Source organism: Rhinopithecus bieti, unplaced genomic scaffold (assembly GCF_001698545.2).
Source record: "Rhinopithecus bieti isolate Rb0 unplaced genomic scaffold, ASM169854v2 scaffold_49371, whole genome shotgun sequence".
Lineage (NCBI taxonomy): Eukaryota > Metazoa > Chordata > Mammalia > Primates > Cercopithecidae > Rhinopithecus > Rhinopithecus bieti.
This window is the reverse complement of record NW_016821003.1, coordinates 543,316-570,814: the sequence shown is the minus strand read 5'-3', so window position 1 is coordinate 570,814 and position 27,499 is coordinate 543,316. Positions and strand designations below refer to the sequence as shown.

The 27,499-nt window shown below is 45.0% G+C and overlaps 1 long non-coding RNA gene across 4 annotated transcripts; it reads right to left on the bottom strand.

The window, feature by feature from the left end:
* Positions 1 to 3,817: 3,817 nt before the first annotated feature.
* On the bottom strand, positions 3,818 to 27,499 carry LOC108520654 (uncharacterized). 4 transcript variants are annotated; one of them, XR_001882961.1, is made up of 6 exons: positions 25,341 to 25,451; positions 24,633 to 24,761; positions 23,885 to 23,987; positions 17,197 to 17,301; positions 16,775 to 16,882; positions 3,818 to 4,095 (listed from the first exon to the last, which is right to left on the bottom strand). It is a non-coding gene; the product is annotated as an uncharacterized LOC108520654 (long non-coding RNA). The 4 variants fall into 4 exon arrangements; XR_001882958.1 differs by lacking the exon at positions 3,818 to 4,095 and adding an exon at positions 14,913 to 15,182; XR_001882960.1 differs by lacking the exons at positions 3,818 to 4,095; positions 24,633 to 24,761; positions 25,341 to 25,451 and adding exons at positions 14,913 to 15,182; positions 27,418 to 27,499.

Sequence of the window (27,499 nt, the reverse complement as noted above, 5' to 3'; positions counted from 1 at the left end):
TTTTTTTTTTTTTTTTTTTTTTTTTTTTTTTTGCAAAGTAGGAGAGGTATAGCCTTGTTGGTTTTGGATAAGATCTGGAGGAATTCTCTGTGTTACCAGGCAGAGACTCTTGTTCTTTTCCCTTACTTTCTCCCAAGCCAGTAGCATCTCTATCTCTGTGCTGAGTCACCTGAAACTAGGGGTGTGGTAATGCAAGAATCTCTAGTTCACTGGCTCACTGAGACTGCTCTGGGTCAGACCTGAAGCCAGTGCAGCACTGGGTCTTATCCAAGGCTCTTCCCTTCAGAACAACAAGTTTCCCCAGGCCCCGGGCATGTTCACCAATGATGTTTGGGAGCCAGAGATTGGAGTCAAAAACCTCAGCAGTAACCTGACATTCTATTATATTGCAGCTAAACTGGCACTTATACCACAGTACAAAGTCCCTCCTGCTATTCCCTCCCCTTTCCACAGGCAGAGGAACCTCTCCCTGTGACCACCAACACCTCTGGTCCTTGGGGGTTCTTCTAGGCCACCACCTATATTCATTTAAAGCCCAAGGGCTCTTCTGTCAGCTTGTGGTGAATGCTTCCAGGCCTGGGACTCAAACTTCAGGGCAGTGGGCTCCTCTCTGGCCCAGGGCAGATCTAGAAATGCTGTCCAAGAGCCTAGGCCTGGACTTGGGGGCCCCAAGTGCTTGCTTGTTGCTGTACCCTACCATGGCCAAGCTGGTATCTAAGGTGCAAGACAAAATCCCCTTTACTTTTTTCTCTGCTTTTCTCAAACAAAAGCAGTCTTTCACCATAGCCACCATGACTGCGAAAGTGCTGGGTCTCGCCTGAAGCCAGCACATATCAGAGTTCAAGGCCCATGGCATAATCCCTGGGTACCACTGGTGGTTATTCAGGGCCCCAGGCTCTCTTTAGTCAGCAGATGACGAATCCTGCAGCGGCTGAGTTCTTCCCTTCAAGGCAGTGGACTCCCTTTTGGCTCAGGGTGTGTCTTGAAATGTCCAGGAGCTAGGACCTGGAATGGGGTCCTCATGATTCTGCCCTGTGCCATATCCTACTGTGGCTGAGGTGGTAGTCAAGATACAAGACAAAGTCTTCTTTACTCTTCTCTCTCCTCTCCTCAATCAGATAGAAAAACAAAAACAAACAAACAAAAAACACTTCTGTTGCTGCAGGCTGCACTGCCTGGGGTTTGGGGAGGGATGATTTCAATATCCCCTGAGCCATGTCAGCTGGTGTCTTCCTAGGTCACATGCCACCCTAGTTCACTGGCTGTAAGCTCAGCTTAGCACTAGGAGCTGCCTTTCAAGTTTATCCAGGACCCCAATGCACTTCAGCTCACAGTGGTGAGGCTTGCTGAGAAACTCAAGTTTCAATAGCAGGGATGGATGATTCCCCTCTGGCCAGGGCTGGTCCAAATGCTCCCTCCATGCATGGGTGCTGGTGGAGCCCAGCATGGCTTTATTCTCAGCTATGACAGGGCAGCATGGAGTTCAATGTGAAGTCCCTCAGTCACTGCACTCTCCCTCCCCAAAGTGCAAAGATTATCTCCGCTGCCAGGGGATGGGAGAGGTGTGGCATCAGCAATTCAAGACTGTTCCATCCTCCTTAATACCTCTTTTAATGATATGAGGTTAAAACCAGGAGCTGTGATTGCTCACCTGATTTTTGATTCTTGTGATGGTGCTCTTTTGTGTGCAGATAGTTGTTAAAATCTGATATTTCAGCAGAGGGGATGAATGGTGTAGGCTTCTATTCTGCCACCTTGCTCCACCCCTCTCAAGTTTAAATATGAGACTAGGTGAGTGTTCCTCCCCCAAGGCTGTTGTGACCATAGTTTCTAAACAAAATTGGGAGCATGTGGTTTAACAATGAGACAACAGATTTGAAATCTATGAGAGTCTCAAAAAGTTCCACACTTAGGAGAAACTTCTCCATACTCCTGTGGGGTTGGTTACTCCACACTCACTCCAGATAGGGTTGCTATGATGCAAGCAAGTCATGGTAAGATATCTGGAGGTAAAATAAATTCGTGCTTCATGCTGCATGTAAACAGAGAAAGAGGAGACACAGTGAGCAAAAGGAAAGATGTGGGATATGTGTCCAGTTAAAGAGTAATCTAAGTCCCCAAGTTCAAAACCAGGGAATTCTGACAGAGTGGTAACATGATTATGTCACAGATTTTAACAAAACCTATAACCCATTAGGCCTCAATTACCACAAATACTTTAGTCCAGCGATCTGTAGGAGTAAACACCAAGACACATACTTTACTGCCTTTTTCACTTGACACTTTCAATGACACTAAGGGAAACATGAGATCAATTGTAAAGAAATGTGGCCCGGGTTGAATAGCCAAATACTCATGTGACCCATTTTAGGAAAACCTGATACTTGAATAGGCTTCCATCTAGAAAAAGTAATAGTTTGGGAGTAATTTTTAATACAGCATATCTTCTAGAAAACAATTCAGTAGAGGGTTTATTGAAAAGATGAGCCATGAAAATGAACTGAAACAAAGGAAACATTGGTTCCATGAAATCTCCAGTTTTCAAATTTCGTTTGGATCAACTAGGATGCCTTCACTGCAAGCAAAGGGGACTTTTCTCACAGGCACAAACAGTAAGGCAACGTATTCCATCTGTTAAGAGGACGTTGAGGGTGCCGTGGGGCTCTGGGCTGAGTGATTCAGCCACTGGCGATGCTGGCAGGAACAGTCCTCCCTCCCTCTGCTTGGCCATACTCAGTGGCTACATCTGCTCCCCTTGTAGCCGTGAGATGGCCTCAGGAGTTCTGAGTCTCAAACCCAGACATTTGACATCCAGGGAACAAGACAGCAACAGACCATCCCTTCACAAGATTCCTTAAGAATGAGGGAAGCTTTTCCAGAGGGCTCTACAGCCATCTATTTTTGACATGTTGGTCAGCAGTGGGTCAGCTCCCACTCCCGCCTATTGCCAGGACTTCAAGACTACAAGATCGGCACAGCCTGGACTAGCCACAGGAAGGGGTGCAATTGTGAGTTGTGGCCTCTGGGTCACCTAGGAAATGAGTGGATACCTGAACAAAACCAAAGTTTGACCAGGAATCTATTCTAGTTACATTGTTCTAGCTTAGCATTTTCTGAAAACACATGAATTCAGTTCTCGCTTGAATTGATTGGCTACGAATTTAAAACACTTTTAAATTCAGATGAGAGTGTCAAGGTCAGATGAATTTAGGGCCTAGCAATTAGAGCAATGTTTTCCAGATGTTACTTCAGTTTTAGTCTGCTGTTTCAAATATATGGTAATTTACTTTGTAGACATACTGAACACACAACTTTTGAGCGTCAATGTATCACGAAAATAAGGATTACTTATGTTTGCTTTGGAACATATTCTGACAGAAAAATATAGATATACTCCAATGGTAGTACTGAGAGGTGTTTTGGAAGTCAAATTTCTGTTGTTTCTTATAAAGTATTAAAATGTCATTTTAAATATACCATTCTTTAATCTATATCTGATATTAAAATTTCCATAAAGACATGAGAATTAAATGTTATAGGTAACTGAAGAATACAATTAATGCAATTCCAAACACATAAAAATTTAGTTTGATTGCCATCAAACATGGAAAAAAGAAAAGTTGAACAGCTTGTATCTAAACATATTTTGGGAATAATCCTCATAAAAAAAATCAAAACAGCCTATTTTAGCCTAATTTGGTGAATGTAGGTTTATATGATAATGCTACATTGTTTATCTTGAGGTATTTCGGGGTGTGACCAGTTTTAGCCAACTCTCAAATAAAAATTAGTCCAAATAGCATTTCTGGCAGTTTCCAAAATTGTTAAGCTGATTTGTCCTGCTGTGGCTTGTCATGATGACCATGACAACTGAGGCAGGTCAAATGGCTTCTTTATATTCCATTTTAGTTATGAAAGACGTTATTTGGCCAGATGTTTCTGGAACCCAAACTTAGACCTGAAGAACACTTCCACCATCCTCCGTTGTTGCTCCCCTCATTCCATCTTTCCTTCCTTCTGTTTGTCCATTTCTCTGACAAAGGGACTTCTGCTGCTGACCCTGCAATATTCTGAAAGGCTGATTTGCTGCTATGCCTGTGGAAAAATAACAATTTTATGTGAATTCTCATCTGTAACCCACGGGTGATATTCAAATTGTTCCTATCTGAGAAACTCTAAGGAGCTGGCCTTTCTCAAACAAGTCCTTTGGTGCAGTGGGAAGGGATGCTGAGGTTTTGCAGCCTCATGCTGCTGTGTGGGTTGACTCCAGTGGGCCTCCGCTGTGGTGCCCAGGACAACCGTGTCAGCATCATCTGGGAACACACTAGAAATGAAGGTCCTGGGGCTGCCCAAGAGCCATCTGGGCCTGGCCCACTCATCTATCTGCTAAGGAGTCTTCAAGGGGATCCTGATGCCGTCTCAAATTTGAGAACCAATGGTTTCGATTTTTTTTTATTATTTCTCCCCTCAAAGAGCTACAATTTGATAATTGTAAAAAATGTGTCTATATTGATGGTGTGTGTGTGTGTGTGTGTGTGTGTGAGAGAGAGAGAGAGAGAGAGAGAGAGAGAGAGAGAGAGAGAGAGAGGCAGAGAGAAGGGTGGAGGTTTAAGGTTTACAGGGAAAATTGTGAATTCCCCCCTGTTGTAACCAACAATATCCTCAGTGTTTATAACCTAGCACTGCAGATTCCCAGCCTTGCAGTGTAATGGCAGTACTAGAAGCCTGGATCCAGGAGGGGTACACGTTCTGCTACTCATGAATAAGTCACTGCAGAAGCTCCCTGGACTGAGGCTCAGTCCCAAGCCAGCACTGAATGGACTGAATGGCGTCTGCCTGGAAGTTTTCAGCAATGTGCACTATGATTTAGGATAATAGAGTTTGTTTCATTTAACCAATAACAAGCGTGTGCCTGTTCTATGAGATGCATCATGCAAGATATCAGGACCTTTACAATTATAAACAATCTTTGACTCAAGGGGTGGATACATGTGGTGTGGGGGCCAGCTGAATGGTGCACTCACTATAGCTAAGTGGTCCTCCCTAAGATCACTGAACTGAAAAAAAGTTTCCCTGAGACCGGGAGGGTCTGATCCCATGCTCATTCTGCAGTGAGAAGTTTCCTGGGATATAAAGAATGGATTCGAGTATGGGAGGAGATACAGAAGAAGGTCATTTGCTTTTTATAACACAGGTAATACCTGTAAACCAGCATCCCTCCAGAGAGTCATGGGACCTAATGGCTTTCTATGCTCAAAAATTCAAGGGGTGCCTCTCCACCTTTATAAGCTGATGTGGGTTTGTGCAAAAATAATAGTTTTAAATTAAATCCTCTAATAGTTTTCCTCCATAAAATTCCATTGACTATAGGAAAATTAAAAAAAAAAAAAAAACTCGTAAGCATAGGACTGAAACCTTCTAGAAAGTGTGTGGAGCTCAGATGTGAGGGGCAATGTGATATTACGCAAAACTCCTCAAAGTTTCTGTTTTTTCTGAATGCCCTTGGGGTGTTCTTCTAAAGAGCAGCTGAGTGTGAACAAGTTCTGTCTGGCTGCAGAGTTGCCCTGCGATCCAGGACAAGTGGACAGAGGCTCTGACTACTCAGAGATGGGACTGAGAAGGGCATGCAATGTTTTCATGGGGCCATTTTGATTTGGTTATTCTCAGATCTTGATATCTTGATACCTTGAAACACAATTAAATGTTACGGTTTTTTAAATTATCAAATATTAAGCATAGAAGATGACCTTCAGCCCATTCCCAAGAAACCATAGGAAGACCCCCTATGAAATCTACAGATGTAGAGCCAGTGAGAAGGTAGATTAAGCACTATATGTGTGGAAGTTTCCCCCAGACTCTAACCATATCCTCCTGAGAGAGTTTCCACGACTGTTAGAAAACCAATAAAAAGAGCATTAAAACACCGTCATTTTATAATAAATCATTATAAATCGTGCCTTCTCAAAGCAGCTGATATCCAAAATGTTGCTGTTATTTTTTCCCTCACTTGCACCATTGTAGAACATTGTAGCTTAGGAGAGACGGTAGCTCCATGGAGTGATTCCCACAGAAAGAGCCTGGTCACGAGAAGAGCAATTGCCCAAGTGTGGGTGAGTGGCCTTGTCCCTGAACCATACCAGGTCAGAGTTACCTCTGGGAGCATTGCAACAATTTTTTGGCCCTTTAGGGCTAGCTGAGTTGAAAACGACCCTGTTGGCCCAGCCTGGTGGTAATCCATCAAGCTCTGAATACACACTTGCTGAAAGAGATGTGAACTAAGTGGCATGCATCGTGTTGAGGTCAATGAACCCCAATAGTCAAGAGAGACTGAGCAGGAGAGAGAGCAAGTGTGAGTGCAGACACAAGATAGGTGAAGTGACGCCTCAGCCCCTTAACTCCACAAAGGCAAAGGGGCTGCTTGGCTGGCCCAGGACAGACAGAGATGTAGGCAAAAGTGTTAAACACCTAAAGAGACTTAGATTTACGTGACTGGATTCAAAGCCTAGGTCTATATAGACCTCAGACTGGAGCAGCCACTGATGTGTTCATCTAAGAAATGGCCATTTCCACTTGTCCCATTCCTTTCCCAAGCAAGATCCGTGGGCAGGAGAGAGTGCCTGGAAAGACATTTTAAAGCATGGCACAGATGTTAAGCTTGATCTTCAGAACAACTGGATCTATTTTTGCCTGACTAATTGTCACCAGAAGTGTTTCCTAAGATGTCCTCAATAACCAGGAAAAAGGCCTTAAGGGCATCTGGTGAGTTTTCAAATGGAACCTCCTGCTGCCTGGCAAGTTTTCCTGCTAATGCCAATCCATGATCTTCCTGTGGCGGAAAGACAAAAACTAAACAATGATTCAGCTCAACAGCCGCTCAGACATTTACTTGGTGTGGACTGTCTGCCAGGCAGTAAGTATCTGGTTGCTAATATTCATGAGGCAGTTTTGGCCTGTCCCCATCCGGAGCCTGTTTACCTCTTCTGTAAAATGGGGATAAAACAACTTACACCCTGTCACGGTCCATTTGGCCTGCTATCACAATTTACCACCTTCTGAGCAGCTTGTAAGCAACAGAAATGTGTTGCTCACAGTCCTGGATGCTGGGACGTCCAAGATCAGGGTGCCAGCAGATTTGGTATCAGATGAGAACCTGCTTCTTCACTCACAGGGTCCTCTCCCTGTCACCTCACATGGCAGAAAGGGAAAACAGCTTTCATGGTTTCTGTGAGAAGGTTACAAATCCCCTTCATGAACACTCCACTCAAGACCTCATCTCCCAAGGGCCCCGCCCCCTAACACTATCACCTTGAGGGCCAGCGTTTCAACATATCAGTTCTGGGGGTGCAAACATTTAGCTCATAGAACACCCTTTGCCTATTTTGAGAATCAAATGCAAATGGTTCTTGAAGATCTCAGCAAACCGTAAAAGGCATGCTCATGGAAGGAATTGCTGGTCTTTTCCACAAAGGCAAGCTGAGTTGCAGAACTGTCCACAAAGCTGTGCAGGACATTGTGAGTATTTAACATTTCCTTTCCTTTGCCTCAGATCCAAGATGACCACAAATTGTTCCAACAAGGCATGTAAAAGCACTACTTAAGATGGGACCAGCCAGGCCAGCCTCTCCTCTGTTCCATCCACAGACCAGACCCAAGCAATTTTATCTTAAGTGCTGCCTAGTAATACATCAAAATCAAAGGCAGATTTACAAACACTCTGAAGATACCAGTCAGGCACTCCATAAAGATACTGTGAAGTGGAGACTGTGTCTCTTTGTGATAGGTTCCAAGTCTCTGTGCTGCCCTCAAATGTTTTCTCCCCACATATTTTTTCAATAAACCATTGATAGGAAACTGGACATTCTTTGAGGTGAGAGGTGTCCTTAGAGTGGCTCCTGACAAGTCCTACTTCTGAGAACCCACGCAGGGTGTCTAAAGCCAGCATCCGCTCTGGTCAGCACTACATCCTGGCATTCGGGCATTTAGCTTTCCCAGCTGATTGCATTGATCAGGTTTGCTTTAGGCTGGCTCCACAACAGGCAAACACTTGTAGGAGGCAGAAGGTGGGAGCTGATGGGGTTGGTTCCCTGCCCATGTCCCCAAGGCCCTCACCATTCTCATCCCCATAATCGAGGACATGCACCTCCCCAAAAGAGCCTCCTCCCTGCCCATGGAGACAGGCTAGAAATGCCAGGGAGCCAACACTCCCAGGAACTGCCTGTGGACAATGAGAGACAGGACTTGGTGGGTGAGTAGTCACGTCAGCCTCCTCAGTCCAGGAGCAGGCACAGCTAACCCTGCAGCATGTTGCACACTGTTTCCTAGAGCCCTCCCATGGGATTCAGCCCCAGTCGCCTGCAGCGGAAACTTGCTCACCGGCATCCCAGGCATCTGCACTGGAAGCCTGCTCACCGGCACCCCGTGTTGGCTTGACCCCTTCCGTGTCTCACTTTCCCACTTCCCTGACGATGCATCCTGGGCCCACCTTTGGAAAAAGCACTTCCTTCAAATCCTTGTTTCAAGACGGCTTCTAAAGTTCTCTCAACAAGACAGAAACAAAGTTTTGGGGATAAGAAGTAACTGCTGAAGCTGTTTTCTCTCCTACAATTAAAGATACAAAGTTATCTTGCTTTAGGGGCCTTCTGCCCCTTAAATCACCATTGGTGACCTGGACCCAGAAGCCTCCATAAGAATCCTCTTGTGGTGACCACTCTTAGCTCCATCTGAAAACGGACTCAGAAGGTTCATTGAGGCTCACTGTTAATCCCAGAGCATGGCCTCTGGGCACATGGAGGGCGGAGTGAAAGCACGATGGCTCGCCCTGCAGTCTCTGTACTAAGGGGGAGTTTAAGGGCAAATTGAGAGAATGAGAAGGGCCAATGGAGTGGCTTTGCTCGTCAGAGATGTGTCATCCTGTGCCACCTCTAATAAGGCTGTCATCATCACTGGCACAAAGAGATCTGGGCCCAGGACCAGGGACCAAGACCACCTTGCTCATCACGGGGTTCCCAGCGCTACACAGAGAAGATGCTCAAAGCAGTCTGTGTTAAGCACGCCGGAGAAAGCAAGGCCACAGCTGCAGCAGGACTGATTTGGCTGCTCAAGATAAAATGAACCATTTTCAGATTCAGTTTTGTTAACTTACATGCAGAAAGGAGTAAACAGCCAAAGGTACCAGAACCCAGGTCTTCATCTCACACACCAAACCGAACAACCTCAAAACAAAAGGGGCCGATGACTGCTACAGGCATTGCCGGGCCAATTCCGTGCTGAGCTGAGCAGAAGAATCTGCACCTGGAGTGAGTGAGGCAGGAAGCCTCAAATCACAGCAGAACTCAGGAGGCGATGAGAAACCATCTCTTGACAGCCTCTCAGGGGGATGAGGCAAGACATATTCGAGGTCCTCAAAGGACTTCCAAAACCTTGGTGTTCTGGTAGATCACAAAGCGTTCTGCCAAGACTCCTAGTCAGTCCGGTTAATGTCTTTGCCTGTGTGGCCTATGTGGATACATACGAGGTCACCAGGATGCCAGTAGAGTTATTCTCCTACAGTTTAGAGAATTAGTAAATAAATTATGAGCAGAAATCAGAGCATGCTAAATGTCGTTCTTCTCCACTGTCATATTTGAACACCTACTTATGCCAGATGTTATATTAAACTTTGGAGTGCATTGTGTCTGTATTATCTAGGATTCTTCAGAAAAACAGAATCAACAGAGAGATTTATTATAAAAAATTATATAATGAGATTCATTATAAGAATAAATGTCTACTGTAATCACGGAGGCTGAGAAGTGCCATGATCTTCCATCTGCAAGCTGTAGACCTGGAGAAGCTGGTAGGAAAGCTGATGGTGTGTCTTAAAGACATAAGAGCTGGAAAAACGATGGTGTAGAATCTGGTCCAGGCCTGAAAGCCTGAAAACCAGGAACTCTGAGAATAGGAGAGGGCTGATGTTCCAGTTCAAGCAGTCAGGCAGAGCTAAAGCAAACTTCCTCCACCTTTTTGTTCTATTCAGACTCTCAACAGATTGGATGGTGCCCACTCACATTGGAAAGGACCATCCTCTTGACAGAGAATGATACATTTGGTCTGATAGTCCTTCAAGCCCAATCAATCAATCAATCAACACAGAAACCACTAAAAGTGTTGTGAGATGTTGCTTAGTCTGTCTGTATAAGAGTAAAATCTGATAGCAGTTAGCTCCTCCTCGAAGAGGACAACTGACCCCAGCAAGCCATCCCCTGGAACTCTGGAACTAGGTGTTTTTGTGCAGCAGGATGTCACATGCAGATTTGGTTGCTGGTGGGAGTGCTGTCATCCTCCCTCCATGTAATAAGCAGAGAAGTGAGTCTGTGACGCATAAAAAAGGAAACAGAAACAGAGAGGGAGGCCCAAGAGATGGAGATATTGCTGCTTGGACTCCCACAGCTTTTCATCTGCTAGTTTCTGTCCTTTTCCGAGATTTGATAACATTCCTATCACAGAGATTCACTGCCCTGAGCCACCCCAGAAACTGTGGGGAAAGTTCCTTTCTATGTGTGGGGAGATGCTGTTTCAACTCAAGTTGTTTCTGTTTCATGCAGGCAAATTATTGTTTTAGGATACATGCCAATTTCATTCACTGAGGAACTAGTTCCATTAACAGGCCTCTTGCAAATATCTAGACTCATTGATTATTTGGCATACGCAACATCCACAGCAGCCACACCTGCCACCTCCATTTTACTCAAGAGATGCTCAAATTGCCACCCTTCAGAAAATTCTGTGTTGCCCAAGTTCTTGGGGATTCATATTCAATGTGAAAAGGAAGAGGGAAGCCTATCTCCATGTAGAGGGAGAGAGAACCCATTCCTCAGGGTCATTAGATTCTATTTGAAGATCTTGCCAGAAACTTGGTTTATATAAACATGAGTCTTGTGATCAAAGTCAAGTTTTCCTGTTAAACTTACTAAATGTCACATCACAATAATAACAGGCACTGTTTAGCTCTGAAGTGAGACGCTTTGAGAAATTATTTCAATGGCTCTTTTGAATGCTTTTATTTCCCCAATAGGCCAATAAACCCCAAACTCTCCGTTATTTCCTTTCCACCCACTCTGTGTTTACGACTTTTATTTTCTGGCTATTGAATGCACCACATGCAATCCTAAACTTAGACATAATTGCATGATTTCCCTGATATTAAGATTTATGACAAAGGATTACAAATGTCTTTAGTAAATGGTTACCATGAAAATACTGATATGAAGTACATCACTTTTCTTGAACACCTGGGGTGTTTACTGTGGAATGAGTGTTGCATGAGTTATCATTCCTAAATCTTTCATTGCAATGGGGAGTCAACTGTTAGTCATTTGCCCCTTTAATTTTCATCTGTTTTCCCAGTTTGCCATGGCTTGACATCTCCTATTCTTCCCAGGAGAGCTCCAAAGTTTTTAAATGCCTTGAACATTTTGTTCCTGAACATAAGAATTAACGGGCACTCCAGTTTTCAAATTTGTAACAGGAGTAAGCCATGTCACCTAGGGTAGCACCATCTCCATTTTCTCCACATGCCCCAGCCTTTCCTGTCCACACTCAGCCCATTGCCTTCACCATGGCTGCTGTTGGCATCTCTGCCATTATTCCACCCTGAACTTCCAAAGTCCTTGGACATCTGCCTCTCTGACTGGTCACTCACATAATATTACCAAGGAAAGCGAAAAACACATAGGTAAAGGGTAATAAGTAAATTAATGCAATAAGTTTTGCTCACTCAGCATGGTGCATTTTAGGCACTCAATAAAGGCAGGTTAAATCTGTGAATAAAAGTCAAAAATTCATATGAATGTGAGTGTCTGTAAAATTTATTATCCCATATTTGCTAGCTGTCTCATCTTCTGTAAGAGTTTTTTTTTTAGGTATTCTGGATATGTGTTCTTAAAATAATGTGGTAGTGGTGCAAAGATAGGCAAGAACAATGAGAAAGATTAGGGGGTCTAGAAGCAGGCCCACCTGATTTAAGGCACAGAAACCACTGAAAGGCAGTGGGGAAATTGCGGTCTTTTCAATAAAGTGTTGTGTCCACTGGGCCTCCATGTTGGATAAAATGAACTTGGACCCTACTCCTTATGCAAAAATTATTAGCAGATAAATAGTGAGTGAAAATGTGAAAAGTAAAATAGTAAACCTTTTAGAAGAAAACAGAATATTGTTATGACAGTATTCAAAAAGCAGCAACCTCAAAACAACAACAACAACAACAACAACACAAAACCAGATGGAATATCCCTATCCAAAATGCTTAGGACCAGAAGTATCTCAGCCTTCGAATTTGGGGAGTGGCGGTGGGATATTAGAATATTTGCATTATACACTGTACTTACGGTTGAGCATCCCTAACCCAAAATTTTAAAATTGGAAATGCGCCAATGAGCATTTCCTTTGAGCATCATGTAAATGCTCAAAAAGTTGCAGATTTTGTAGCATTTCCGATTTGTGGTTTTTATAATTAGGTATACCCAATTAGTATTGAGAAAACACATTATCTGAAAACTTAGAATGCCTTTTTAAAATATATCATTAAGATAGTGAAAACACAATATGTAGACTTAGATAAGAAATTTGCAATACATATATCATGTATGATTTCCAAGCTAGCTCAAAACTGCTTTGGAATAAAATGGAGTAAAACAAAGAATAACTGGCATTGATTGGGCACTTACTGTGTATTCAGCAGTGTGCAAAGTGCTTCATCCACTGTTATCTAATTTAATCCTCATGAAAATCCTCAATGGCGGTTGTTGCTAAATCCATATTTCACAAGATGAGGGGTCAGTGGTGATGGTGCAGGGAGTTGTGCTTAGACAGGTTAAGTAACTTACCCAAGCCCACAAAGATAACAAATGGCAGTCAGGAGTTAAACTATATCCCACAGCTCCTGTATAATTTCAGAGACTGAGCTCTTAACCAGTGCATCCAGCCAACCATCTTTTCTTCCATCTTTCCATCTGTGTATCTTTCCTTCCATTCATCCTTCTATCCGTCTACTCATTATTCCTTTCTTCCTTTTTTCCTTTCATTCATCCATTGTGATGCAAGGACTTAAATTTACATCTGCTATTATATACTGCCTTGACACCTGGTGGAATTGGGAGGACCTCAAATGGCCTAATTCCGTTTCCCTCCCTACTCTGTTGCCAGGATGAGGCCCCCTAACCAAATAACGCTACTTCTCAAGGGGTCCAGGGGCAGTTCCTGCTTATCCCTGAGTAACAGGTTTCAGTTCTCTGCCAGCCCACAGAAATATTTACATAAGCCAATCAAATCCTCCTGCAGGAACTAGAGGATACTCTACTCTCTCTCTCTCTTTTTTTTTTTTTTTTCTTGATACAGAGTCTCACTCTGTTCCCCAGGCTGACCTCTCTAGGCTAAAGCAATCCTCCCATCTCAGCTTCCTGAGTAGCTGAGACTATAGGTGTACACAACCACACCCAGCTTTTTTTTTTTTTTTTTTTTGGTATTTTGTGGAGATAGGGTTTTACCATGTTGCCCAAACCGGGCTGGTCTCTAACTCTTGGGCTCAAGTGATCTGCCCTCCTCAGCCTCCCAAAGTGCTGGAATTACAGGTGTGAGCCACTGCGTCCGGTCATTCTCCCCTCCTGACACTACAAAGTCTACCTCCCACAGCCTCTGATTATTCACTTTGTTCCCAAGTGCACCCCGCTGTGTGGCCCTGCACAGTGTGATAATGCCTACAGTTTTACTTACACTTTTAAACTGATGTTTTGTTTAAATGTACCATGACAATATCACCTCTACACATACAGATTTAAGGTATCTGACACACTCAACAATGCAAAGATGACAGGACTGCAGGGAAGGTACGCAACATTCTGGCAAGGCAGCAGTGAAGGCTTAAGAGAGGTGAGCTGGGCCGGTGTGGTGGCTCACACCAGTAATCCCAGCATTTTGGGAGGCCGAGGAAGGAGAATCATCTTGAGCCCAGGGATGTGAGACCTGCCTGGGCAACAGAGGAAAACCTGGTCTCTACATAATATAAAAATAAATTAACCAGACATGCTGACTCACACTTGTGGTCCCAGCTACTCAGGAGGCTCAGGTGGGAGGATTTCTTGAGCCTGGAAAGTCAAGGCTGCAGTGACTGGTGACCACGCCATTCGCTCCAGCCTGGGTGACAGATCCAGACCCTATCTCAAAAAATTTTTAAAAAGACAGATAAAAGTCAGCTGGATTTCCATCAATAAGGAGAAGATACTCATAAAAGTGATGAATGTCCTTCTCCTATGGGAAGGACTGTGCAGGGGGCTAACACACACGGAGTGACTGCCCACCAGCCACTGAACAGGTCCCCATTAGGGGCCCCAAGAAAGGGCGACTCTGAACCTGAGACACCCTCAGAGCTTTGGCACCTAGAATCCCTCCTGGCCCAGCCGAGTCCATGGGTGGGAAGATGTCCGTGGCGGGGCGAGGAACCTGACTCCACTCTCAGGTTGGTGCCCCAGCCACCGCCCCTCCTCTCCTCCTCTCCTGCGTCACAGGAGGGTTATGCACTTCCAGTTCCTCAGCTGTCTTCCTCCCTGATCTCGAACACTGGGAAAGGTGGCTTCCAGCTTACTATTTCCCCAAGAATAAATTTAAATTCATATTTTGTCCTTTCTACTTCAAGAAATAGAAAACTTAGAGATGAAATTTGAGAGAGAAAATATTTTACAACAAATCAAAAACTGTGAGCCTAAAAATGCTGCGGTAAACTACATTTGAGGAGGTCAAGTTTCACAAGCCCTCTTGTTCAATTGGCAACCTCGCAATTGTCATTCCATCGCATGGGTTCAATAGTCATGCAGTCCCAGGGCTTGTCAGCCTGGGATATATACCCAAGGAACACGCCTGCGACCAGGCACCATGCTGTTTATAAATTCTCCAGGTGATTCTGATGCCAACAAAGGGTGAGAACACTGAGCTACTCTGAGCTCCCCTAATTAAAGGTGAAGCCGGGAAGGCCCAGACATCCCAACAAAGGGTGAGCCTGTGGCCCGCAGTCACTTAGGATGGAACTTGCGATGACTTATTCGGATCTGTGTTTTCACTCCTGCACAGCATGCCATAGCTCTGTCACAGGTGAGTCAGAAAGAAAACGTTCATCTGCATCTTCTTAGGAGAATGGCTGAACTATCAGTTGCCTAGAAAAGCCCATACATTTACAGGGTAAATTTATACCAGATATAAAGTTTTTGGCAACAAAGTCACAGGAACAGTAAGAGTCATATAAAAGGAATTCAATTCTATCCCACACCACAAGGATGGCACAGGGACAGAAAATAACATTTTTTTTTTTTTACTTCTCCCCAGTCAACCAAAAATTGAGTTGGCCTACAACTAAGACACACACAGAGATGTGAGGTTTACACACAGTAATTTTAGGAAAGACAATATAATAAAATAAAAATGAGGAATCAGAAACAGAGAAAATGTTTTTAAGGATAAAAAGAAAAAATATATAGACAGAGATACTGAATGAATCATGAAGTGTTACTTGTAGATGCTTAGAACCAAAGAAAATAATATCTAAATATGTATTAAAGGGGATTCGATTAAATATATTATGAGATGTCTATACTATGCAGTCATGAAAAATGAGGTGGCTTATGTAATGACATAAAATCATCTCCAAGGCAAATGAAGACAATGCACGTTCAGGCCATAGCCTTCACCCTGCTGCCACCCTCGGGAGAAGAGACCCCCAGCAGAAGCGGAGGCCTCCAGGGAGGGAGCCAGGCTGGGCAGAGATGGGAACGAGCTGACATTCGTGATATATCCCTTGTGTATGTGTAAGTGTGTGTGTGTATATATACACATATGTATACGTACATGGATGTATATATGTATACATATATGTGTATATACACAGATGTGTGTGTATATAGATAGGCATATATGTACACCTATACACATATGTATGTATATGTGTGCATATATATAATCTCCAATTTCTTGAATAAAAATAACACTAGGACTATCGTTTAAAAGAGGTATATATAATTTTTAGAAAAGTAGAAATTCAAGACTAAAAAGAGAAAAAACTCAAGTAACCTAGAGACCTTAGGGTCATGAATAAATCATCTAAACATTTCCTTCCTGGCCTATGAAGAAAACGATGGGAAAGGAGTAGCTGAAGTCAGGAAAAGCCACCTGAAATGAACACTCGGGGATAACGTTCCCAGCCCCGTGTCTGGGCCACTCAGAAACTGCACAATTTGTGAGTGGCAGCATTCTTCTCTGCACCCCTAGACACTGGAACGCTTTCTCCTTCACACTAGGAATGTGAGTCTTCAAGGTGCCGTCTCTGGGCACTGCCCAGTTCCAGTGGGCACACTGTCTTAGAGCAAAGTCCACACCCAAACAGGCCGGCCGGGATTTCCACCTCCTCCAGTGTCTGCCATAATAGACTCCTTCCTCTTTGGTCATGGGCCTACATGGTGGTAACGACAAACAGTACTTTGATGTAAGAGCTATTTCCTGGAGACAAAGTATGTTCTAACGCTGAACATACTTGTTAGGCAGAATGGCACTCTGAATGATTCTAAACTATAGAACCTTCCAGCAGGGACCCTTGAATCATGCCATCTAAACAAATTCCCACATCTCTCTCGAGTCTGTTCTGCCGGTCCTCTGTCACGATCACTCTGGGAACACTGATTTCTATATTTTCCCCTGGACCTTCTCCCTTTACTCTCCCTGTTTAAGCAGATAGACAAGCTGCACGCTTCCTTACCTTGGAGGACGGTGTGGCAGAGAGAAAGAAGAACTTGTCTGCAACAAACTTCACTTGTCCGATTGTGTTTTCCCAAAGCTCGCTCATGTTGGAGATTGCATCTGGCGGCTGGAAGAGGATGGGAGGAGCCATCAGGACAGTGCCCTGGGTGGCTGGGAAAGTGATGGGGAGTGTGAGTCCTGGGGTAGAAGCCCGGCTACACGCTCAACTGTGCAGCACCCAGAGGGGCAGCAAGGCCTGTGGTTTGCCCAGGGAGCTCAAGGCTAACAGAGATCACACGCCCTTCTCCATGAGACCCTAAAGGGAGGCACCTCTCCTAATGCCGAAGATGGCAGTTCGCAGGAATTTAGTTGCGGGGAGGGGGTTATGGGTCAGAATGACGTTGATTTAAGGATGCAGAGATAAATTTATTTCTTGCATACCTGAGTATGTGGACTGTAAGTACTGGCCAGCCACTCATAACTTCTCAACAACTGTTTCAGAACAAATCTGATATCCTCTTGTATACTTATTCTCACAAAGTAGAACTAGAGAAAAGAGAGAGATTTTGGAAGTGAGTCCTCTTTAGCCTCTCCGCATGTTTCCCAGTGGGAAGACGTAAATGGGGCAGAGGCATACTCTTTTCTAAGCCCTCATGCCTGCTGTTTTCCAGGGCTTGTCCACTCCCACTATAACTTTTTGCTTTGATCTGTTTTTTTATTTCTATTTTTAAATAGAAGAGGCTTGGCCAGGTATAATCCCAGTATTTTGGGAGGCTAAGGCCAGTGAATTGCTTGAGGCCAGGAGTTCAAGACCAGCCTGGTCAACGTGGTGAAACCCCAACTGTATAAAAAATACAAAAATTAGCCGGGCATAGTGCCACATGCCTGTAATCCCAGCTACTCAGGAGGCTGAGGCAGGAGAATCCCCTGAACAAGCAAGGCAGAGGTTGCTGTGAGCTGAGATCACACCATTGCACTCCAGCCTGGGCAATAGAGCCAGACCCTGTCTCAAAAAATAACATAAAACAAAATAAATAAATAGGAGACACTTCAGGCAGAGCCCAGAGAGGTCAAATGAGAGCCTGTGAGCACCCGAAGGGCAGGGTCCAGGCCTCACCCTCTGGGTCCCCAAGTTTGACCCAGGCTCAGAGGAGAGCGGGCTCTGCCGGTATGGTGGATTTGCAGGATAGAGGAGGTTGTGCTTTTTGGCTTCCTGCCTACGTGTTTTATCTGTGAGACTACATCAACCCTCCTGGAAGAAACAGCAAGTCTTCCAGACAAATCCAACTGTCCTAGAGAGCGGAGGACACACTGGGGGCCTGTGCAGTGCCCTTTATGAAGGGGAACCCCAGAGTTCCTGGTGAGAAACAGCCGTAGGTAACAGACACCGTCTGCACCTCCGCCCCCTGGGGCTCATCATAGGGGTGGGTGAGGTCCCAGAGAATGACTTGCTGGGACTGGAAATGTCCCATTCACAGCCCTGAACTGTTCGTTCTCAAGAAGCCTGCCAATACATGGGATAAACTGCTCAAAGATGACAGCTGGAGATACGACTGAGGCTCCTCACTGCCCTTCTGTCTACAGAAATGACGTGACAAAAAGCAGGCTGGCTGAGAAAAGACGAGATTAGACACTAACTGCATTTCCCACTAAAAAACACAGACATTTTGCCATGAAACCCACAAACAACTTTGCAGAAGTGGATACCGTAGGCGAGATTCTGGTGGGAGCTGGGTTGTGGGAGGGAGGTTGGAACTTTATGCATCTATCTGCCCGGTTAATGGGATTAACTGTCATCATTTTTAACTTTCTCTTCAAGGGAAATTTGACTGGAAAACTGTTCTCCAGCTCTATAACCCAGCCTCTGCAAAACCAATGGGACAGGCTGGCTACTGAGAATACAGGGCACACACCACTGCCAATGCCCCTCCCTGGGCAACACTTTGCCCCATCCAACCCTCTTCTGCAGAGGCTCCTGATGGAAAAACAAACACCACCACCTGTGGGCTAAATGTCAACGGAAAATTTGTTTCTTTAGCCTGCAACCTTTTTAAAAAGAGCAATTGCAAGTAATTTCTCATCAAATGTGAATTTTGGTAAAATTACTAGATGTAGCAGAATAGGCCCCATAATACTACACGGCCACGATCAGATAGGGCTGAAATGCAGCTCTGCTTTTAGATGAGGAATAGCACCCCACCTGGCCATGGTCCCCACACTCCCTATTGCCCGAAAACCTTGGTCCACTTTGTTAACTTATATTATTCCCTGACCCCTGTAGGCATTTGGGACTGTGACCTCTAGGGTCCTGGAAGCAGAAAACCTTTCAAGACCCAGCTCTGTCGTGGTGTGGCAGGATGAGTCTCCAGCAAGCATTTAACCATCAACTGTAGGCTTCTCAGCTCTAACAACAGCTGTGATATCTCCTGCTGATACCTCACAAGGCAGTAGTGACACTAACTAGGATGGGCTTGAAACGGTTTTTGAAGATTACAAACAAGTTTATTCTTGAAGTAGGGGGGCAAGCACCTTTTGCCACCTTCGATTAAGTGTCCCTGTGGATGTGGCCTTAGGGCACTTTCTTCTGATGAAAATGCTGTCCTATTCCTCCAGGTCCACACACAGGGTGGCCTGGGACACATCCAGGTCAGTCACCTCCCTCACAGGCCTTTATGCCAATGGTCTCTGCTCAGAGAATTCAAGGTGCTCATTTGAAGTCTGCTGAGTATGAAATGGATAACTTCCTTTGCTATTTGAGTTCACAAACTATGACCCTTTTATGTGAAACTCTGAAGACCAGCCTAGCACACACCTGGATTCTGAGAAAGCTTTCCAATTACTTTTTTCTCAAAGGACAATTCTGAAGCTTACTTTGAAAGGATCTAGATTTCCAAAGACAGGCCAATGATGTTCTGAGAGTAGTTGAGGCTGGCAAACATCTCCACTTGAGACAGCTGTCTGCCTCTCACACTCACGTTAGCTACACCAAGCTCTGTCTAACCCTCCATTTCGTCATCACAAATCAACACCTTACAAAATAAATGTACAACAGCCCTCCCCTCAAGCCCTTTCCAACTCCCATTCAGGTCCAGGACAAAAGTCAGCAGAAGCTGGGAGTGAAATGACGGCTGATTGTGGCAGCTGGGCTGACACTGTCAGTGAAGCTACTAGGTCCCGCTAGTTAGTGGCATGGCTTTTGTTGCTGGTAAGAAGGTATACTATAGCTGATGCCTAGACCACTCCCATTTGGACTTAACAGTGCTGCTCTTGAAGTGGTACAGCGTATAATTAATAGAAAATTCCAGACTGCGGGGTATAAATGTACCCTATATAAACATGTATACAAACTGTATATAAACAAAACCTGAATTTCACAAATGTATCGTTTGTTTAAAATTCCAAAACGAGTTAGTGAAACAAGATTCATTTGGCCCTCATTTTATATATCTAGGATCATTAGCTTCTTCCTAGGAATGGTTTTAGAGAAGGAGGGAGGAATTAGGAAAATAACTAGAACTTTGAAAGCAAGTAGCTGCTCCCTCGCTGAACACATATTTGACAATCCAGTTTATGTTCATCCCTGGGGACACAGCAGTGCACAAGTACAGGAAGTTTCTGCTGTTCCAGAGCCAGAGACAAAAAAAGGTCAGTAGATACATAATTGCACAGCTAATAATATAGTGCTGAGTCATCCTAATAAAATGATCAAATGTTGGCTCCAGCCTAGTCTGAAAGGTAGGAAACATGGTCAGACAAAGAAAAGGACTGATGGCTTGTCAAATCAGTAGAAATTGGCAGGTAAAAATTAAGAATTGGGAGTAACAACCAGATGTGAGTTAAAGAAAGCATAAGCCAGCCACAGTGGCTCACATCTGTAATCCTGGCACTTTAAGAGGCCAAGGCGGGCATATCACCTGAGATCAGGAATTTGAGACCAGCCTGGCCAACATGGCGAAACCCCATCTCTACTAACAAATATTCAGGTGGTAACATTTTAGCTTTTAGAAGAGACTAGGGGCCGGGTGCGGTGGCTCACGCCTGTAATTCCAGCACTTTGGGAGCCCGAGGTGGGTCTATCACCTGAGGTCAGGAGTTTGAAACCAGCTTGACCAACATGGTGAAACCCTGTCTCTACTAGAAATACAAAACTTATCTGGGTGTGGTGGCAGGCATCTGTAATCTCAGCAACTTGGGAGATTGAGGCAGGAGAATCGCTTGAACCCAGGAGGCAGAGGTTGCAGTGAGCTATTGCACTCCAGCCTGAGCGGCAGAGTGAAACCCCATCTCAAAAAAAGAAAAGAAAGCACCAGGTATAGGAAAGAGTGTGTGCAAAGGTCCTGGAGTAGGAATTGTGCTGGATTGTTTAGCAGAAACTGCAGTTTATCAGTGAGCCTGAGACAGGGCTAACAAAGGTTCAATAGGCAAAAGATAAGGGTAAAGAACTAAGCAAGGTCTCACAGGTCAAGGTGAAGAGTCAAAATGATGATCCCTCAGCCTTGGAGAACCCTGAAGCCCTGAGCTAAAGAGTGGCATCTCTACTCTCTTTTATTTTTATTCATTTATTTTTTTGAGACAGAATTTCACTCTTGTCCAGGCTGGAGTGCAATGGCAAGATCTCGGCTCACTTACAGCCTCCACCTCCCAAGTTCAAGCGATTCTCCTGCTCAGCCTCCGGAATAGCTGGGACTACAGGCGCCTGCCACCACGCCCAGCTAATTTTTGTATTTTTAGTAGAGACAGGGTTTCACCGTGTTGGCCAAGCTGGTTTCAAACTCCTGACCTCAGGTAATCCACCCGCCTCAGCCTCCCAAAGTGCTGGGATTGCAGGCCTAAGCCACCACGCCTGACCCCTAGTCTCTTCTAAAACCTGAAATGTTACCACCTGAATATTTTGATTTCAATCTTTATTTCTAATTCTTCTAAAGGTATAGCAAAAATATTTTTAAAATATGCTTGCCTTGCATCCATTGCTAACCCCAGTTTCCAGCTCTCTTGCCAGGGCCTGGAAAACAGTGAAGAAATAGAAAGGGAGTGAATGTTCACTTCACTGCAGTGTGGCCCCACTAGCCACGTGGCGCAGCATTCACTCTCAGGGTGGGGAAGACCGTGAGCATGGCAGGTGCTCCTAAAACTGCAGAGCCTGGGGGTGGCAGGGAGGCACAGCCACCCAGGGGAGGCCATCTGGGCTGCTCTCAGAACACAGAAAAGGTCCACAGCCTGCCATGGTGATACAAGGCAGGCAAGGCCCCAAATTGGGGCTTAGCCTTAGAAGGCTCTTGGCTTCATGCAGGAATGAATTAAAGGGCCAGCCTGTGATGTTAAACAGCAGATTCTCTTGAAGCAGACACGCACAGCAGCATCAGAGGCTCTGCTCCTCATGGAGTAGGCTACCCTTAGGCAGTGTGCCCAGAGCAGCAGCTCAGAGGCAGGTCTGCACTCACATTCATACCCACTTTTAATTACATGCAAATTAAAGAACAGAGTATGCAGACATTTCCAGAAAAAGGATGGTAAATTTTGGATCATCTGGTCACTGCCATGGAAAAGGGCGGTAAACTCTGGATGTTGCCATGGCAATGGTAAACTGACATGGCACACTGGTGGATGTATCTTAGGGAAAGCTGCTTCCGCTCCATCCCTGTCTTAACTAGTCCTCAATGTGGTCTGGCATCTGAGACCTATCTCCAGAATCGAGTTTCGCCTCCTGCATCACTGAGGCACACTTTATTATCCAGGGCCTCAAAGATGTGATGTGTGACTAGTTCCCTCCCCTTTATCTGACAGGACCCATCCTAAAAGTGGCCTCTTCAGAACCTGCTCTTGGGCTTCCTTTCCCCAGGCCTCAGGTGTGTGGCCCTCAAGCTGAGGTTGCCCATGGCAGGCTCCTGCCCGATCCTGGGCTGATCTTGGTGCCCAAGAGAAGTAGTTCCTGCAAATGGAGGCCTAAATGTCCCTCCTGCCATCAATCTGTGTGTGGAGCTTCTAAGTTCCTGTGGAGACTCAGCTAAAGCTCAGCCAGGGGCTCACTACAAAATTCCCAGGGACCTGAGACATCTCAGAAAGTGTTAAATTTGACAGACACAGAGGGGGTGATATGATATGCCAGGCTCATACTAGAATGAATGTTCATAGTAAATCCTCATAAGAAGTGTATAAGCACAGCTTCTAAAATATCTACTTTCTAGACTAAAACAAACAACAGCAACAATACAATCATAGGCACAAATATATACACTGTCTGGGCCAGGGTCACAGAGCTGGTAAAGACATCTGGGATTTGAATGAGCATCTCTTTCCAAAGTCTGTATTCTTTCTCTCTACCATGCTGCCACAAAACCCACAAGCTTTTAGATGAATTGCAACCCCCCTCCACCTACCCCCACCAAGACCCCACTATTCAGTAAGGCAGCAGGCTTCAAGTGCAGCTCAATATGGCCCCATTGCTGAAAGGGAGTTCTGTCAAAAATAGTTCAGGAGGAATTCAGTTTCACAAAGACAGGCTTCTTCATAATCAATGATGTCTGAATAACATTTTTAGCTAAAAGAACACTCTATTCTGCTGTAGTTCCTTTCTGATAAAACTGAGTATGTCTTCCATTCCACGTTGCTTTGACATCTACCTATTTGTTGAGTGCCGGACATTATTCTAATAACTTTACTCCAGACATTGTATTTTTAAAGTTCTCCAATTTTCATTTTTAATCATTTCTCTCTCTCCACTCAGAATTTCCATCTTTTTGTTTACTATTATTATTATTATTATTATTATTATTAAGGTGGAGTCTTGCTCAGTTGCCCAGACTGCAGTGCAGTGGCACAATCTCGGCTCACTGCAACCTCTGCCTCCTGAGTTCAAGTGATTCTCCTGCCTCAGCCTCCTGAGTAGCTGGGACTACAAGTGCGTGCCACCATGCCCAGCCAATTTTTGTATTTTTAGTAGGGTCAGGATTTCACCGTGTTAGCCAGGATGGTCTCGATCTCCTGACCTCTTGATTCACCTGTCTCGGCCTCCCAAAATGCTGGGATTATAGGCATAAGCCACCACACCAGGCCCATCTTTTTGTTTATTACAAGCATGTCTTCCTTTATTCATTGAGCATACAGCCAATAGTCACCTTAAAATCCTCACCTGCTGATTCCAATGTCTGGGTCCTCTCTCTTCTGTTGTTGTATTCCTGGTGCTTCATGTACTGAGTAATTCCATATTGTCTTCTGGCATTTTGGTCAGAATGCTGTGAAGTGAATTATCCTCTAAGAAGAATGCTAATGGTTGGTTATTTGCTTGCTTGTTTGTTTTAACTGGAAAATAATTTAGCTGGGCTCAAACTGGAAACCCTGTTTTTCAGGGAAGAGAGCAAATGCAGTCAGCTCCCTGATCCTCAGCTGGGTGCCTGGCGCCTGCTCTGCACCTGCATGGCTCAGGGGTTGGTCAGGGAAGCAAGCAGAGTTTATGCATCCCCTCTCCGAACTCCTCTTCTCAGTATTCTCACTCCCTAGCAGCTACAGTCCTCTCAACTTTGACCTCTGGTTCTTCAGGTCAGTAAAGAGGCAAATTATTGATCAAGGTGTTAGCTTCCCAGAGTGGCACAGACCGGGGCCTGCCCTTGGCTGAAAGCCTGAAAAAATTCAGCAGCTCACAGCAGGCCATTCCAAGTGTTGTCTCTTCCAGTACCGAAAAGCTCATTTCGAGACCTTTCTGCAGGCCCCTGCTGACCACTTAAATGTCCCCCTCATTTCAGTCTCATTGCTGCCCTGCAAGGAGGGGGATGCCTTAAAGATCATACCCATTTTACTGAAGGGGAAACATAGCTCAGAGAAGAGAAGTTATGACTGTAAGATCAAGATAACAGCTGGCAAATGTTAGCCAGGAATCAGACCTGGGTCAGCTGGACTCACATGCCCACGTTCTCATTCTTTCTGCTGTGAAGCCACCCTTAGCTGCTATCATAGTTGCCTTTGTTCAGGAGTGGTTTTGAATAAGTCATCAACAGAAGCTGTGCTCTGGACTGCAAAGTTAAGAGAGGTGCTGAGACATGGGTTGGGGGCAGGTGCTCAGAAGGCTCTGAAGGGAACACAACCCCCTCTCCACCCTTCTCTCAGAAGGGATCAAGGCTGCAGCTCCCCTCTTTTAGTTCTAACTGGAGAGCAAGGCAGAGACCCTTCACAGGGGCTGAGAGGACTGGGAGGGCTGCCCAGGCCACCTGTGACCTTTCTAGACTTGCAGAAAGCAGGAACAGAGAACATTCTTCAGAGCGCTGGGAGGAAGAATGCAAACCTCCTTAACTGATCAGTGCTGAAGAAACCTGGGTACTAGAGACGACTGCACTGCCCTGGCCAGAACGAGCCTCTTCCAGCACCAGAGGGGAAACAAGTAGTACCTGCCACAAACCCAGAGCCAGGGAGTGGGCCAGACAGGGAGCCAGAGAAGAAGCTGGCTGTACTGGTGCTCATGACAAGCTTAGATTAATTTCCCAAGAGACAATAGAGAGGAGGACATGCCTGCATTATATATGGGACAGGATCAGGAAGAGAAACTGGCCACATGGCAGAGAGAAGGGGTCAACTCCCTGTCCATCCCTACTCACTCCAAAAAGCTTCCTAGGCCTTGGTCAGAAAATGATTTGACTTTTCTGGAAAACTCATGCGATCTGACTCTTCTAAGAGACTGCATGAACCCTGGGTTGTCTGAGTTTGAAGTCCACTCCACTGTCTTTCAGCTGTGTGGCCTTGGAAAAATCACTTCACCTCTTAGGACCTCTATTATGTCATCTGTAAAATGTGGATCATAATGGTCCCCACCTTACAGGGGAAGGGAGAAGTTGGAAGATCAAATCAGTTAATATGTGTAACACTCTCAGAACACTGCCTGAAATATAAGATGCACTAAACACATACTAGCTTCTACTATTATTAGTACTTAATACTATCACTGCTGTTATTAATATGCCTGCTACTGCTATTACTACTACTGCTGTTGCTATTATTGCTACTACTATTACTACTCCTGCTGTTGCTATTATAATTATCACTGTTGCTACTGCTGCTGTTGCTATAATTATCACTACTACTATTACTATTGCTGGTATTGCTATTACTACCAGTACTACCATTATTATTCATGAGGAGAAGCTGAGTGGCTGCAAATGCTTTCTTAAGCTCTGCATGAATTCAAAATAGACACAGACTCAAAAAGCACAGTGGTACAGTTGTCAGATTTAGCAAATACAAACACAGAATGCCCAGTTAAATTTGAATTTTATATCAGAAGTGTTTTTTTAGTTTATGCAATAAACTAAAAATAAGTAAGCTCCATACTATTGACTCACGCAATATTTGGGGCTTATTTATCCTAGAGCATGATTTATTGTTTATCTGAAATTTAAATTCAACCAAGTATCCTATAGTTTGACAACCGTACTTGGGAAGCAGGTGGTGACTTGTTCCTTGAACCCCTTTGGCCTTGTGTTCTCGACACACACACACACACACACACACACACACACACACACATGCTGGCAGGAGGCTTCGCTCCGGACTCATCTTGACAAGGGCAGCGTTCTGGGTTGGGTTTCTGGAATCAGAACCTGGGCAGCATTCTTGTTCATTGGAGAGTAAGGGAAGAGGGTGGGGAAGGGGAGCAGAGCTGAGCCAGGATGAGCCCCACTGCATGACGACAGCATGAATGACCTCCAGAGTGGGTCTCTCTGGGAGACAGAAGAAAAGGGCCTGCTGTGGATTCATGTCAGTCATTGCAGGGAGCTGGGGAGTCTCTCTGGGAAGGTGGCTCTCCTTGGTCTGAAGGGTCATGATACCTGCAAGCTGGCTCCCCCATCTACCCTAGTAACATCCAAAGGCACCCCCAGAGCCGTGGGGAGCTCTGGAGCCAGGCACCACGCCATGAGTGCCACTCAGTGGCTGTCAGTGCAAATGCCCAGCAAGACCTTCTGGGACAGGATGCAGCAGCTGCAGTCTGGAGCCTGCTTTCTCCTGTGAACAGAGGCAGCCTGCGCAGAGGAAACAGCCCTGTGCAGCAGAGCCTTGTTGCCTAAGTGCCACCAGGGACAGTCGGTGCCAGGGGCTGGCTGTAGACAGTCGTTGCGTGCAGAGATTTGGCTGAGGCAATGCTGACTTGGCTAAAAGGGCTTTATGCTGTTCAAGGGCTCTTGACAAATTGCCTGTATCTTTTTAAAATTCCTGCAATTCATAAGCACAGGTTATTTTGACAAAACTTAGCGTCTTTGTTGTCAGATTCAAGAGAAAAAGCACAAAATTAAGGTTTATTGAAATATGCAGAAAAACATATTGCCCAAGACCTGAACATGGCCAGCCGAGAGATGCCTGTGACAGACGAGAAAATATCTGCCATTTCATGTTGGATTTTTGAGGGAGGCTTATTTCAATAAATTACATCTTTTTTCTTTTTAAAGAGGATTGTTATATCTTGCAGTAAAAAACACTAGACTTTACTTGCAGTAAAACACTAGACTCTAAAGCTTCTCCCTCCCACCCGCACCATGGCAGTCACATAATCAGATGCTCAGAGACAGGTTCCCGCAGTCCCACAGCCCACATCTACTCAATCCACAGCCCTCACGGCACCCTGCTTGCTACCCAGGAGCACCTGGAGAATGTCCTGATGCCTTATGGGGCTGAGGAAAGTACCTGCGGAAACAGCGCATTTCCCCAGAAGGCTGCAGAGTCTCTGCTACTCCGTGGAATCCTAGAACCCCAGCTCTGCGAAAGG